The sequence below is a fragment of the Macaca nemestrina genome, chromosome 6, assembly GCF_043159975.1.
Source record: "Macaca nemestrina isolate mMacNem1 chromosome 6, mMacNem.hap1, whole genome shotgun sequence".
In the NCBI taxonomy this organism is placed as follows: domain Eukaryota; kingdom Metazoa; phylum Chordata; class Mammalia; order Primates; family Cercopithecidae; genus Macaca; species Macaca nemestrina.
Window position 1 is genome coordinate 78,853,824 of NC_092130.1, and position 15,230 is coordinate 78,869,053.

Sequence of the window (15,230 nt, forward strand, 5' to 3'; positions counted from 1 at the left end):
TATTAACAAGCAAGCTTTGGCGTTGTAGCTTTCTTTCCCTTGAGATCCATTTTAATTCTAGCTATGAACACAGAACATGCAAAACTGTTTTGCACTTATGTCATATGAAATTTGGAGTGGGGGCAGTGGTTATGGTTTTGAAAATACCTGGTGATAAAACAGAAATCCCAGAATTCTCTGGGAACTGAAAGTTTGGTAAAGGGTCAAAGTCCATCCTTAATGACTGCCAACAGTGCCAATAAAAAGTGATGGACTTTGTTTTGCTTTAAATATGAGGAAAATTGGTTGGCAAGTAAAAGATTTAATGAATCTCTATAGTATTAATTACTGTGTAGCAGAGCGTCCCAGAGCAGCTGAGGTAGTACTGCATTTTGCCCCTAGGTGGCAGCAGAGCACTCCAGGATTGGTGGAAGACTGTGGTTTGAGACCAGGGAATCAGGGAATTCATTGAAAGGGTCTGAGACCACAGCCATAATCTGTGAAAGCCAAGAGGACGGCTAAGGACTAAGGAATTGACATTGAGCCCGAACTGGCAGAAGAGACTCAAGCCCCAAATCGTGACATGCACACAGGTACGGAACTGAAGGGGGTCGGAATGCAGAATCTTTTAGCCATCATGAGAGATTAAGAGAGCAGCACAGGTCTCTGAGTAGGTACTTCAGAAAACGGGAATGTTTCAGAGCAACTTTCTTCCTGATTTTAAGACACTGAACCAGAAAGGAGATCTGGATTCAAGCTCTACCTTTGCCACTCATTATAGTGCAACATGAGGGAAGAGTGGGCTTCAATTTCACATTTAGAACAAAGGCAGCTCAAAGGTTTTTCAAGCTCCTCTATTTTACAATTCCCCCAGTCCTGGCTACTCCTGGATGTTAAATCCTCCTCTCTCTTTAACTGGATTCACCTGACTTTGTGGATTTTGTTTGTCAGCCTCCATTTCAGGTTTGAGGGTTTCATCTGGTTCCTTGCTTTCTGGCCCTCATCTTGCTCCACCAGCCTCTGGATTATCTTTGGGCTTTGATCTGGGTGTGCTTTGGTTTGTTATCTCTTTTCCTTTGTTCCCTGATGGAAACCTGTCTCAGGACTGATTTAATCTTGTCCTTCTTCCACTCCCACAATCATCTTCCCAACCCAATCAAATTAGCAGGGTTTAGGTATTGTAACTCTGAAGGAGGACAATGCTGAAAACAATTGCTTGTTTGTTTTTTAGCTTTAGGTACACTGAATGGCTATAGAATACAAATTACGGGAAAACATGAAAAAACATAAGAACTCTGGAAAGTCTTTTTTGTTTAACATAAATAAATTATGCAAATAAGTTAAAGAAAGTATGAAGAAGCATTTGGCATGCATTGAAAACATCTGGGTTTAACTGAAAAGAGAAAACAAAACATTTCATAAAACAAATATTTGAATTTAAACAATGAATTTATTAATTTTCACGTCCTAAGTTAGATTTTGTGATGCGTTCTTTTTCCTAAGAATGGCAAAAAGCATTCAGAAATTAAATAAATCAATATATATGTATATATACATATGATGTGAATTTACTGGGAAGCCTTGATGATACAAACAAAATCGGTCATCACCAGAATTCTCTATGTGAAACCCATGACAAGTTCTTTGGAATCCTTCCCTCAACATCCTCTGGCTCTTGCTATGGCTTAGTGACTTCTACTGTGCTTGCAGCCTGTACTCTGGTGTATCACATTCTTTTTTTCTTTTTTTTTTTTTTGCCATTTTAACAACATAAAATTTCCATTGTAGAATCATTTCTATCCATCAATTATGCCTTCTTTGACACATCTGCATTTTGTAGATGGGCCACTATGGCATGTTCAAGTAGAAATTTGTAGCCAGAAGCATCACACATCCACCTATGTGGCAGATTGCGGCGGACTTCTGCAATGATTACAGTAATGTTATTTTCGTATTGGATGACAATTATGAAAACTGTTCTCTTGACTTAATGTGGTTTGGGGTATTTAGCAGTTAAACAAATACTGGCTTTAATTTGCGTGTTTCCTTACTGGTTTCCCGAAGCTCTAGGAAGCTACATTGCCCTGTGGAAAGATACTGGACTACGAAGTTAGGTAAATCTAGGTTTGAGTTTATGCTCTGCCCTTTATAATCTGAACAAAGCTAGGCGAGCTCTTCATCACTTCTCAGCCTGTGTTTCCTCTTCTATTAAATGAAGACAATACTTTGTAGTAGGGTTTCTTAACCACTATTGACATTTTGGGCTGGATAATTCTTTATCATAAGGGCTGTTCTGTAGTTTATAAGGTTTTGGCAACATCCCTAGCCTCTCCCCACTGGATGCCAGTAGTTCCTCTCTTGTTATGACAAGCAAACATGTTTCCAGACATTGCCAAATATACCCTCAGGGGTAACATTTCCCCTGGTTGACAACCCCTGCGTTATAGGATGTGAGAATTAAATATAATGATATTTGTGAAGTGCTCAATGTATGGAAATACCTAATTACTTACGCTCTCTTGGATATTGTATCCACCTCTCATTTGAATTTGTACTTTGAATCCTGAGAATTAAACTACACAGAGCAGTAAGACAGGATCCAAGAGCCTGATGATCATTAGAAGGGATTTAAAGGGTCATTGAGCTGGAATTAGGCATGAAAGCAATTTGAATAATATGTTTGGTGGCATATATTATAATGTGACACTGAACATCTGAATCTCTAATGTCTCCATCAACCTCTCTTAATTAGGCAGACATGAGGGTAATGCATTTTTTATAAGGGGGTAAAATACTTAATTTAGGGACACAAAAAGCCATTTGGGCATATAACATTAGCCAGTGGTGATCCTGGCAAATGTGTAAGAGTAATAACAACAAAACAATACCCAGAGCCATCCAGGAGACTGTCTTCCTGAGAGAAATACATTTTGCCATCCAGAATCTGTTAGTCTTTCAGCAAGATCTTAAAAATGTCTCTCAAGAGAAGATTTCAGTTTTCAGTTGTCTCTTCTCTGTTGTTGTTTTATTGTGTAATATGTGATATTTCATCATGATTTACAATGTAGCATGTGAATTATTAGTTGAGAGATCCAGAAACCTGTACCCATATTCTCCCCTATGCAACTATAAATATTGCCTTGGAAATCTTTGTGGCAATACACTATATACTCTGGGTATTGCTCGATGTAGTGTGGACAGTTCTATAAATTAGCTTGAAAGGAAGAGGGTAGTAAATGTGAGTCATGGTACTGCATGCTGCCATAAACAAACTGGGGTGGGCCCAGTGACATTTTGAAGTCATTCAGAAGTGTTTTGTGAGGTCACCTGTCCTATTAGATGCGTATTCTTATTAATGGTTTCTTTCCTTTTTTTTTTTTTTTTTTTTGAGAAGCGACAAAGAGGAGCTAGGAAAGGAGTAGAGGCAGGTGGGAGGAAGTGTCAGGACTTGCAATTAAATTTATTAACTCAATTACCTAGGATACCAATAAAAGCTGTAATCATGAGGCCATCTAAAAGGCATTAGCTGTTTTACTGCTAATGGAGCCCTTGCCAACAGGAAATGGAACCAGATGCTCTTGTTGGGTGCCGGCAGCTGTTTGGTAGCACAGCATCAAATAGGTTGGACTGTGATACGGCATATGGACTAATGACAAAAAACATTTTGTATTCATACAGTATCTCCATTCAAAAAATACCAATACATAGTTTGCAAAAATGAGCACATGAATCCTTACAGGACCTCCTCTGGGGAGACAGCCATAAAGGTAGGATGATGATTTTTATGGATGAAAAGAACTATAAGCAGGAACACATTGGGGTGTGCCTTCCCAGGCCATCTGTGATGGAATGAGCTGTAAAATCATAGCCGAGATATGCCCCAGGTTTTCCTTTTTCTTCCCAGCTCTCTAGGTGGGGATGCTCTAGAAGTTTTAGTGTCCACTTTAAATCTGTCAACCTAAGTAGCCAGTGAGCTGCTTGAGAGGGGGCATCTATTCTACATTCTGAGATCTGGAATCACTTATTTTATGAACAATTATAGCGTGGCCCTTGGAACGCTAAGATATAAAGCATGGCATCTAAATATTTAGATCCTTTATTCATTTACTATATATTTATTAAAATATGCTAAGTGCTAAACATTGGGTTGGATAAATGAAGTCAATGAAAACACAATGTTTTTTCACACAGAGCCCTCAGGACAGCCTACAACGAGGGACGTTAATAATATATTGAGGCAATTATGATGGATACATGTAGTCTGGTACATTCATGGATGGTTAGGGGAGACTTCGTGGCAGTCATGAGAAAGGCATGTCAAAGCTAGATGAGAAGGAAGAACAAGAGATATCGAGGTAAAGAGTGGAGAGAATAGACAATGCCTTGTAGATGGCTGAGCATGTCAAAAGCCTGGTGGCAAAAAAAGCATTTTCTGTTCCAAGAATAATAATGAAGAAGTTAGAAGTTAGGAAAGGAAGTGAGGGAAGGAAGGAGAATGATGGAAGGTGAACTGAAGAATTATTCATAGGACTAAATTATTACAGGCACATGAAGAATTCAGATGGTGAGATCAGTTGGAGAGGACACCCAAAGGTTATTCTGCTGGATTCTGGAAATGAATAAAATTGGAGACAAGAAGACTAACAAGTGGTGGCTGTAGTAATCCAAAAATTAGATCATGAAAATCCGGTAGTGTGCAAGAAATAATGGAAAGTTTCAACAAATACATAGCAAATGGAATCTTCAGAACTTGGTGATTGTTGGATGAGGTATATTTCTGAGTCTCCCGTACTCTGGGGGGTAGCCATCAGGTCCTAATACAACGTGACTTGAGTGTTCCAAGACTCTGCATCTTGAACTACAATATTTCCCTCTAGCTCACTGCAGCTGGCAAACGCAGAGCCCAGATTCTGTCACACTTACAAATTCAGGAAAGGCATTTTCTCTCCATTTCTTGGAGATAGAAAGCTCCGTTTTGATAATTACCAGTTAAAATAGCTTTGCAGATTTTTCAAAAGCTTAACAGACTGTAATACCAATTTACAGACCTAAAGAATTTCCACATGGTTTTCCTACTCCAGGTACAGTGCAGTGATAGTTCTGATGGGGAAATGGAGAAGATAAATAATGACTGACATTTTTTGCCTCTGTTTTCTATAAAGCAAGGACTTTTACAAATGGTATATGGAAGTGCCCATCTTGTTATTCTCCTCTGAAAAGTACTGAGTACTACATTAGGATTAAAATTAAATAAAATTTTCCAATTCATAAGATTTAGTTGTTGTGATTGATTTAGTTGTCATTATTTTGTTAATGAATTGGTAATGAGGTGAAGTACATCATTTTTTTTTTTTTTTTTTTTTTTTTTAAGACAGAATCTCACCCAGGCTGGAGTGCAATGGTGTGATCTTGGCTCATTGCAACCTCTGCCTTCTGGGTTCAAGTGATTCTCCTGCCTCAGGCTCCCGAGTAGCTGGGATTACAGGAACGCATCACCACGCCTGGCTAATTATTGTATTTTTAGTAGACATGGGGTTTTGCCACGTTGGCCAGGCTGGTTTCAAACTCCTGACCTCAGGTGATCCACCCACCTTGGCCTTCCAAAGTGCTGGGACTACAGCGGTGAGCCACTGCACCCAGCCCATATTGGTATTTTCTCCAATCATTATGTTTGTTCTTTTATTTGTGGTGATTTCTACTTTTACAATTTTATTTAAAAATTTTACGGTGGCATACCTTAAGGTGAACTTTACTAAATCATGCTCTTATGAAATTCCCTCCTAATAGAATATGACAAAGGTGGTAGAAGTATATTGCATTATATAAGACTTCACCTTAGCAAATAGGAGTGAGAGCTTCCCTGTCGCTTCGAAGTAAGCTGCCATGTTGTAAGAGAGCCTCTTAGAGGAACACTTGGGGAGGAATTACTACAGGCAGGAACTTATGTCCTACAATCAACTGGAACTGAATTCAGCTAGCAACTGCGTGGTCTGAGAAGAGCACCATGAACTCCAGAACACAACCAATATGACAACTTGATTGCAGCCTTGTGAGACTCTGAACAGAGGAGCTGTTTTATGCCTGGACTCCTAAACAATGAAAACTGAGATAATAAATGGATGTTGCATTAAGCTGCTGGTGGTGATTTGTTACACAGCAATAGATAACTAATACAGTTTTCATCTGTCCAGATCTATTTTTGTGTGACTTTTCCACCGTTTAAATTCCGTGGAAATGCTCTGCCCACATCAAGATCATTAAATAGTCTTCTAATAATGACATGTGTTCAAGTTCAGATTGAATGCTGGACATTCACTAGGAAATAGGTTAAATAGGCTCTATGCTTCCAATTCATTCATTCATTCTTTTTTGAGTTAGTCATTAAAAAAAATGACCTCAACCTCAACTGTATGCAAAGCACATGAGGAATAAGCCACAGTTCTTGTTTTTGAGAGGTTCTAGTCTGGTGCAGATAGAGTCTGAACATAGACAAATATTTTCTCTATAATAGGGGGAAAACTACAAAAGAGGCATGTGCAAAAGTTAATAAGAATACGTACAGAGAAATTTATTTTTTTAAAGGATTATATAAAAAGTCTTCAAAGAAGAGATAATCCTGGCCTGCATCTCAAGATATGCAGATGAGATTATCAGGTAGAAAAGAAGACAGGAAGATATTTCAGAAAGAGAAAAAAATGGTTTGAAGAGACACTGAAACATTTGAAATAGGTTTTAGGCTCAATGAGGGTGGATCCATTTCTGGCTCTATCACTTTTGTCCTAGCACTTAGCACTTTTCTTTGCCTAAGTGAGCTTTTAATATGCTCTGGATACGTGAAAGAATGAATGCGAGCAATTTTGCAGGAAATAATGAGAAGTAGTTCAGGAACAGAAATTTTTTTGCTATGGCTGGAGCACGATGTGGGCTGGTAATGGGATGTGAGAGGGAACGGGAATGGGAGATAAAGGGCCTCGTTTATGGAGAACCCTCATACCTGACACCCATTCAGGTCTGAATGAAATGACTGGGCACTTTTATCTGATAACAGAGTAAAGTTTTGTGATTTTACACAAGAGCTTCTTAATGTGATAATGATTAAAAAACTAAAGCTCCTAATTTCTTTGGCTTTTCAAACTTTTGAATTCAATCTATTAATTGTTTTTGTTTTCTGACGATAATCCAAACATATGATTAAGATGGTAGAGTATTGAAAGCATTGGCAGGGATGTATCAATTTATCTATGCTGTAGAAAAGAATGTGAAATCACTGTCTGAGTAACAAGGTTGTTTGTTACCTTGATTTCTGCACCGTGAAGCAGATTTTGTCCTTTCCAAGTCCTGTTGGTTTTCTCCATGCCAGCAAGCCTGATGACTGTCTCTATGTAAACCGCTGACGATTTTCATGACCTCTCGTACTGCAGTCTTAGTGTGATATAACTTCGTGTATGCTGCAAATTATGCCCATAAAATTTGGAGGCTGATTTCTGAAGTCATTAAAGTGCACCTTGTGATGTTGTTTCTGATATTATTTCTCAAGAATATAACTACCATAATTTATCATCTTCTCAACTTCCATAATCTGGAGTTGAGAAGCCTTTTGAGTTTAACACATTTTGAAGAGAGAGTTAAAAGGAGTTGGTGATAATATGATTTTCCCTTTTTATGCTGCTCTAGGAATTTAGTTGACGAAACACTTCCTATGCAGGGAAAATTCATTACTGAATAAAATTTCCAAGGATGCTTTCTGACCAGAACTGCTCATAATGAGATAAGATTGCCTGGCTTAGATTGAGAAGAAAATAATATATCAGACAGACACATAGATGAATACACACACACTGTACATATAGCAGCTTTAAAGAGATTTTGCTGAACTTGTATCATTTAAAGAATCCAGTGATCATTTTTGCAGTCCTTCAGCACCCCCAAGAAGCACTCCTGGGTCTTCAGCATTTGATGATAATAAAAATATGTTTGCATATCTATGCTCATTATTGGAGGCATTCTGCCATTGGGAAATATTGAAATTTCCATAAAAATGCAATGATTCTGGAGCTGACATGGACATATGCGTGAGATAACAAGTTACAATCACTGCCTTCTTAGATGTAGCTGTGATGGTAGTCTCCTATTTATTAATTCTAGCAGGAGGCCATATTAACTACTCATTAATAATTCCCCTTTCAATGAAATGACTTTTGAAATATAACAGGTCGTAAATGTATTTGTTTTTCCACATCATGTTTGGTAAATACCCCAGTTTTGAGTGTCTTTAACTCAGCATTTTGATGATGGATTTGCACTGGGCTTTGTCTCCTTGTTGTTCTCTGATCCTACTATGAGGGTGTTTTCTCTTACTTGAGGAATTTATAACTGTGTAATTGTTAACCGTATGATTATGAAGCCCCTGGTTCAATAACTTGCAAGTTTGTTCAGATGAGATTTTCTGGAAGTCAAGAAGGTCTGTGCGAAATGACATGAAAGGCTTGTTATTTGAATACAGATATGGCAACAGGGAATTATCTGGCTGTTTGCAAATAGGCTTAAGTTCTGTATATGCTTCATAAAAATCACTAACATAAGTTCCAAATCCACATACTCATAAAAGCCCATAGGATAGAAGCACAAAATGTGAACATAAGGGTGATTGGCTTGAGTTGCTTATGCTTTTGGTTCCTTGCAATAAATTTGTATATGTGTTGTTTGTGTGCATTAACTATGGAATAAGGGGCAGCAAGTTCCCAAGAGTTAAGAAAAAAATATAGAAAATTTTTAAAATGATATGCATTAAATTAAAATAATAATTAAAATTTAATTAATGTTAAAATTAAATGCCATGCATATATCGTCCTAAAGAATGTTAAAATACCACTAATCTGTTATATTAGCCATGGTTTACCTCACTGCAGCTGCCACAGTTTTGAGTATGACAAATCTACTATTCTAATTTGATGAACTTCTGGAATATGTCATAATAACATACAAAGCAAGAAATAACAACTTCTATTTAATCTGGACGAAGATAAATTCTGAGAAAAGGAGTTGACACAAAAGCTCATGCAGGAGAATAATAATTATTATACAAAATAGTTACCTGTGAATTCTCTACTGAATAAAGTAAATAAGGCACAAAGCACTGTTGAAAACATCTGTCTCAGACTGAATCTTGGTAGGTAAATAGCACAGTCAGAGCGAATTTTTAAAATGAAAAACAAAATGAAAAAAACAAATGAAGTTTAATAAATTTTCGTATGTAAAAAGACTCTATGGGCTTCTGATACCTAGTCCTGCTCTAAATGTCAAATAGATACTTGAATAATTGTTTGTCTAGAACATAAAAAGGAGTTGACATATTAAACTATATTGACTTACATTTGCCTCGTGAGTATGACTTGGAGAATAGTATATATCTTTAGAATTTTTATTATTGTTTTATAAACCAGCATTTTATGATTTAAACATCAGATTGAGAGTTGACTAGTTACCCTAGTTGTGCCACATTATACCATGAGTTCTATGAATCACTAAAAAATTCTTATCTGATTTATTTAGTGTATCTGCGATTCTGTGGATTTGTTACCTAGGGATGATCAATTAATGTATTTACTACAGTCATATCCCAATTTACCCTAAGATTACTGATATGTGTTTAGAAAAGTATTTATTATATTTGCATCTTTGCTTATTTAATGATGTGATCATTTTGCTATTGTGCTTCATTATGAGTTCTGAAATTATGCACTCAGTACTTATTTGTTGTATTATGTGGAGATTAAATCTATTACTTCATATTTTCAACTATTGACTCTTAATTGGTATTTCATCTATAAATTTAGTAACATAATTAACACTTTTATTAATAAGGTAAGAACTCTAACTTCATTAAATATTAATATATACATGCAGATTTTATGTGGTGGTCAAAATAATGTCTTTTAAAACCAAATTTGTTGTCCGGGCATGGTGGCTCATGCCTGTAATCCCAGCACTTTAGGAGGCCGAGGCGGGTGGATCACGAGGTCAGGAGATCGAGACTATCCTGGCTAACATGGTGAAACCCCGTCTCTACTAAAAATACAAAAAAAATTAGCTGGGCGTGGTGGCAGGCGCCTGTAGTCCCAGCTACTCGGGAGGCTGAGGCAGGAGAATGGCGTGAACCCGGGAAGCGGAGCTTGCAGTGAGCTGAGATGCACCACTGCACTCCAGTCTGGGCAACAGAGTGAGACTCCATCTCTAATACTGCTCCTTGTATATCATGCTGCATATTGAGAGACATATGGCCCAGTCAGGCCCCTTGCCCAAGCTGACCGGCAGCAATCCCTGAGTAGAAGAGCTGCCCAGATGACCAGCATCTGACTGCAGATGCATGAGAAAGCACATCCAATACCAGCAGAAAGATCACCTACCAGAGTCCAGGCCAAATTCATGACTCATGGAACTGTGAGCTAAATATGTCTGCTTTTTTTTCTGCCGCTAAAAGTTAATGTGGTTTATTATGCAGAAACAAAAATTCTAATTGATGTAGAAATTGTTACCAGAAATGAAGCACTGCTACAAAAAGACATATAACATTGGCTTTGGGACCACGTGACAGGTAGTGGCAATGAGGAAAGTGTTCATGAAATCAGAAAAAGTAGTGAGAAAACTTAGTAAAGGCTGAAAAAATTTGTGGAGGACATTGTTATTGGAGGATAGAAAATGGCAACTTGTATTAGGCTGTCACAAAGAATTGGCAAACTGTCACCTGTGGCATTTTGAAATAGTGCCTGTTTTTGGATATGGTTAGAAAGAATGTTGAAAACATTTATTAGGTACTCCTAACCACATAAAATAAGATTCTACACCAGGTAGTTAAGTTAAAGCGGTAACTATTTAATGTTTACAGAAATTTTAGCAGGTAGACAAAGGAACAGGACTTACTGCATTAAAAAGTAAATCTTGCTCTCAATTCCATTCTCCCCAGCCTGTAAATGATTTCAAAGAAAATGAGGTCTGAAGAGATTTCTAGGCACAGGATAGCTGTGAGTGCCATAAACTTCTGTAAATAAATTTAAAACTTCAAACTTAAAAGCCATAAAATTTCTAAAATATTTAAGTCAGTGTCTAGTAGACCTTATAAATGGGACCACGGTTTGCTAACACTGGGACCTAGAGAAGTCTTAGTTGTGGGGAGTGTCTTGTATGCTGAAAGATGTTTAGGGACATCCTTAACCTTCACCTACTAGATGCCAAAACACTGCACCCATCCCAACTGTGACAACCAAAAATGTCTTCAGGTATTGTCAATGTCTCCTGAAAGGCAAAGTCATCCTCAGTTGAGAACCGTTGAGTCCAATAAAATAAATTCTAAAGATCTTTATGACATTGTCAGTGGAAGCCCAACTTCAAAAAGAACTGTTGGTGTATCTTTTATTGAATAGAATGGGCCATAATCTGACACACAGAAATTATACACATTTTGAAGGTAGTATTTAACAAGTGGCCCCACCCAATTAGGGATGGATATTGCTCATGTTGCAAAAAGACTTCAGGATTAAGAAAGCCACCATGCTACAAACACAGACCCTTTTTTTTCATAAAAGGAAAAATATATCAGTGAGTGAACCCAAGAATCCAGAGGGAAGAGCTGAGGGAAATGGAAAGGAATGGTTTGGGGAGTTGCAGCCTTAAAAAGTGGTTAAGTTCTGCTCCTTAACCTTTATGGAGAAGTTTCCCTGTCCCCAGTACAAAGGGCTTGACAACAGACACCATTCTAGACTTCAGAAAAGTCCTATGGCAACAGACTTCATATGCTTCCTGTTTTTCTCCCTTTTGAATTGGAGAATTTTTGTGATTATCTAGGTCCAATCTCACTGTTGGGTGTTGAGTGTGAAGAGGGCAGATACACTTGAGGTTTTATTTTATAGGTTTTTTAATGAAGAATAATTATATCAAAAGATTCCCATTAAGTTTGATTGCAGATTACATTGTCTTAGATTTTGAGGTTGACACTGAGGTTATTCATGAGATTTCTTGAGATCTTGCTAAAAAATGAATGTGCTTTGTGACATCAAGGAAATGAATCAATGTGTCTCAAGGCACATTGTGGTAGATATTGTTAAAGTTATGGCTCCTTATTTATTCATGCTTTGCATATTCGTGTCTTCATGTGGTGTCCTTCAACACTGAATCTTGGCTTAGCCATATAATTTATTTTGGCCAATAGTACAATAGCCCATCTGCTTGATATTAACAAATAAGTGAAAAGAGTTTGCCTATTGAGATTACCTCTCTCTTGATGCTTTTGACCCTCTAAATTTACACCTTGTAGGGATGCTTGAAATAGCCTACTAGATGAGAGAGACATGGGGCCCAATCACCCTCATTATTTCACTTGACAAGAAACAAAAGCAACCTAGAAAGAGAAACATCAGCTGAACACAGAAGCATAAGTGAACCTAGCCAATATCAGCAGATTAGCATAGTTAAGCCCAAGTGAAATTAATGGCATATAGACACAATTTTGAGCTAAATAAATAGTGTATATATTAAGTACTAAATTGTTGAGTGGTTTGTAGTATAATCATCAAATAATTATTCCCAGGTAATCTGTTGCTGGTTGTAATTCATGTTAAAAATGCTGCAAGATGTCAGATTTCCATATCATCTCTATTTTGTTTTTACTGTTTGTTACGTGCACAATGCCTACCCATAGTAGATCTTCAATATATATTTAGTGGAAAAGAAATAAATTGTAATTAGCCTCTAGTACTTGGTTTGATAGTAGAGTTGTGTTTCCAGCTACCAAATTGTCTTCTTTGGTGACTTGGGAAAATATGTCACTTTTAGATTGGTCCTCCATTAATTTCAAATTATTCAGTCTCTCCTTTTCTAGCAGTCTAATACTAAATCTAATCCTAAGGGTGACTTTGTGGTAAGAGAAATTTCTAGTAAAGCCTGTCAAAATCTTCACAAAAGAAGATCAATGTGATGATATACAAGCAGATGCTATTTTTTCTTAAAAATTATTCTTAATGATGAGGATGCTCCTCATTAATAAGATTATAGAGAAAGAACTCATTTGCATAACCATAGTAAAAGGGCGCTAAAGAGGGCAGCTCTTCATCTTCATGTGTGAGAAAAATTGAAAATAGCAATATGCTCAATAGGCTATGTGCATGTTCTAATCACAGGGCTCTGCATGTCACTTTTAAAATTAACATATAAATAGCTGCTATTTAAATCTCTGTCTTTGAATGAATTATCACACATCAACTAGATATTTCCATTAATGAGATAGCATTGCATAATATTATAGAAAATGGGTTTAGGACTCTTGAAAATTGGAGGAAATGGTGAGAAGTGTGGCAGATGTCTTCTTCAAAGAATTGTTTGACATACATGTAAATCCACCCTGACCTGAAGTGCCTTGGGAAATGGGAAATGAGCCAGAACACTGTGAGTGATAGAGTTGTGTACGCATTACCCATTATATAAAGATTTATTTTATTTATTTATTTACTTTGAGACGAAATTTTGCTCTTGTTGCCCAGGCTGGCGTGCAATGGCACGATCTTGGCTCACTGTAACCTCTGCCTCCCGGGTTCAAGAGATTGTCCTCTCTCAGCCTCCCAAGTATCTGGGATTACAGGTGCCCGCCGCCATGCCAAGCTAATTTTTGTATTTTTAGTAGAGATGGGGTTTCACCATGTTGACCACTCTGGTCTTGAACTCCTGAACTCAGGTGATCTGCCTTGGCCTCCTGAAGTGCTGACATTACAGGTGTGATTCGCTGTGCCCTGCCCTGCTTATTGTTTTTTAAAAGTTTAATAGGATTCATTTTACAATAGATTTTAGGCGATGCCATTTCATTTGAAGACAGGACTGTATCTGACAGCAAGGGGAAGACGTTATGTATGGTCATTATTATTTACAAAATATGATAACCTAAGTCATTGCTATCTCTTATTGAAAAACAACTGGTTAAATGTTCTGTCTAATAAATATCATAAAACAAGTAATATAATTTCGTGGGATATACATTATGTATGATATACATAATAAAAACATACTCCAGGGAAGTTAGAATAATTTAATTTCTGACCAAAGAAAAAATTATTTTTCCTGGTCAACAAAAATAATGTAATATGCAGTAAAATTTTTGTGCTAAAAAGTGAAGAGAAACAGGATGGCATGTTCCTACCTCAATAGAATCAGAACATTTAGTTAAAGCAGTATTTCTACAGGTACATTAATTGTATAGCTATTTTGAGTAGAAGCCTACTTACTCTTATGCAGCTCAATCACATATGTTAAACATGCAATTTTATATTCAAATTCCTTATGACTTTATAATAGAATAATATTTTATTTCATAGCAATACCTGCATGTAGATGCTTTCAACAAATGTGGGTACTATCTATCCTAGATTTTAAAAAATAACTCCAGTTTCAAATAATGTCTCTCTGCATCTATCAATGAGTCATATCACTTTAGTATTTGCCAATATTGATTAATTTGCTTAATAAATGTTCCCTAATGGAAATCTTATCAGTAGCGTATGAAACTTAAAAAAATAATAAGGTGATATACTGAAAACCTCTTTATAATCACATCAGCTTTTATAGGTCCTGTTAGAACTACAAATCCTTCAGTGGTTAACTGAATGCAATGAAGTGGATATAGTTTTAATTAATATTATTGGACTATATGACGTTGACATATCTGTAGTTCTAGTTACATTTTTAATCTTGAAGTATTCTTTTAAAAAAGAACAATATGAAATTTCTTATTTACTATCCAGATTTGATTCCAATTTCAGTAACTATAAATGTTTTGCCATCACTTCTAAAAGCAACAGGCTCACTCAATTTTATTGTATGAAGTTAGTTTTCAATATCAGTGCCTAATTTTCCACATGAGACTGAATGACACAAGTTTTCATTTAAAAGACTTTTGATATTTTATCATTAGTATATGTTGATCCAATTTTTAACTTGTTACTTGCTAATTAAATTTTATGAGATTGAATTGGATTATAGTTAAGAGTGCTTCTGACAGAGGTATTTTGATTCTAGGTTGATATGTTTTTAAATTATCTATCAATAATTGTGGTGATTTTAAAAATTTACTCACATAAACATTTTTTATTTCATCTAAGACAATTTCCCTGCTGTTTTCATATATTATGCTTTCTCCTGTAATCGTGTCTGTTCTTGCAACAATTTTCAGCTCTACATCTATCAAGTAATTATTTTTCCTTTTTTGTTTC

General features: G+C 36.5%; 1 long non-coding RNA gene across 1 annotated transcript in view; it reads left to right on the forward strand.

Annotated features, from left to right (window-relative positions):
- The first annotated feature begins 398 nt into the window (after positions 1–398).
- LOC105471060 (uncharacterized) overlaps positions 399–15,230 on the forward strand; it is a 152,923-nt gene continuing 138,091 nt past the window's right edge. The window contains exon 1 of the long non-coding RNA XR_980944.2: positions 399–572. This is a non-coding gene — a long non-coding RNA (uncharacterized lncRNA). The remainder of the gene's footprint in view (positions 573–15,230) is intronic.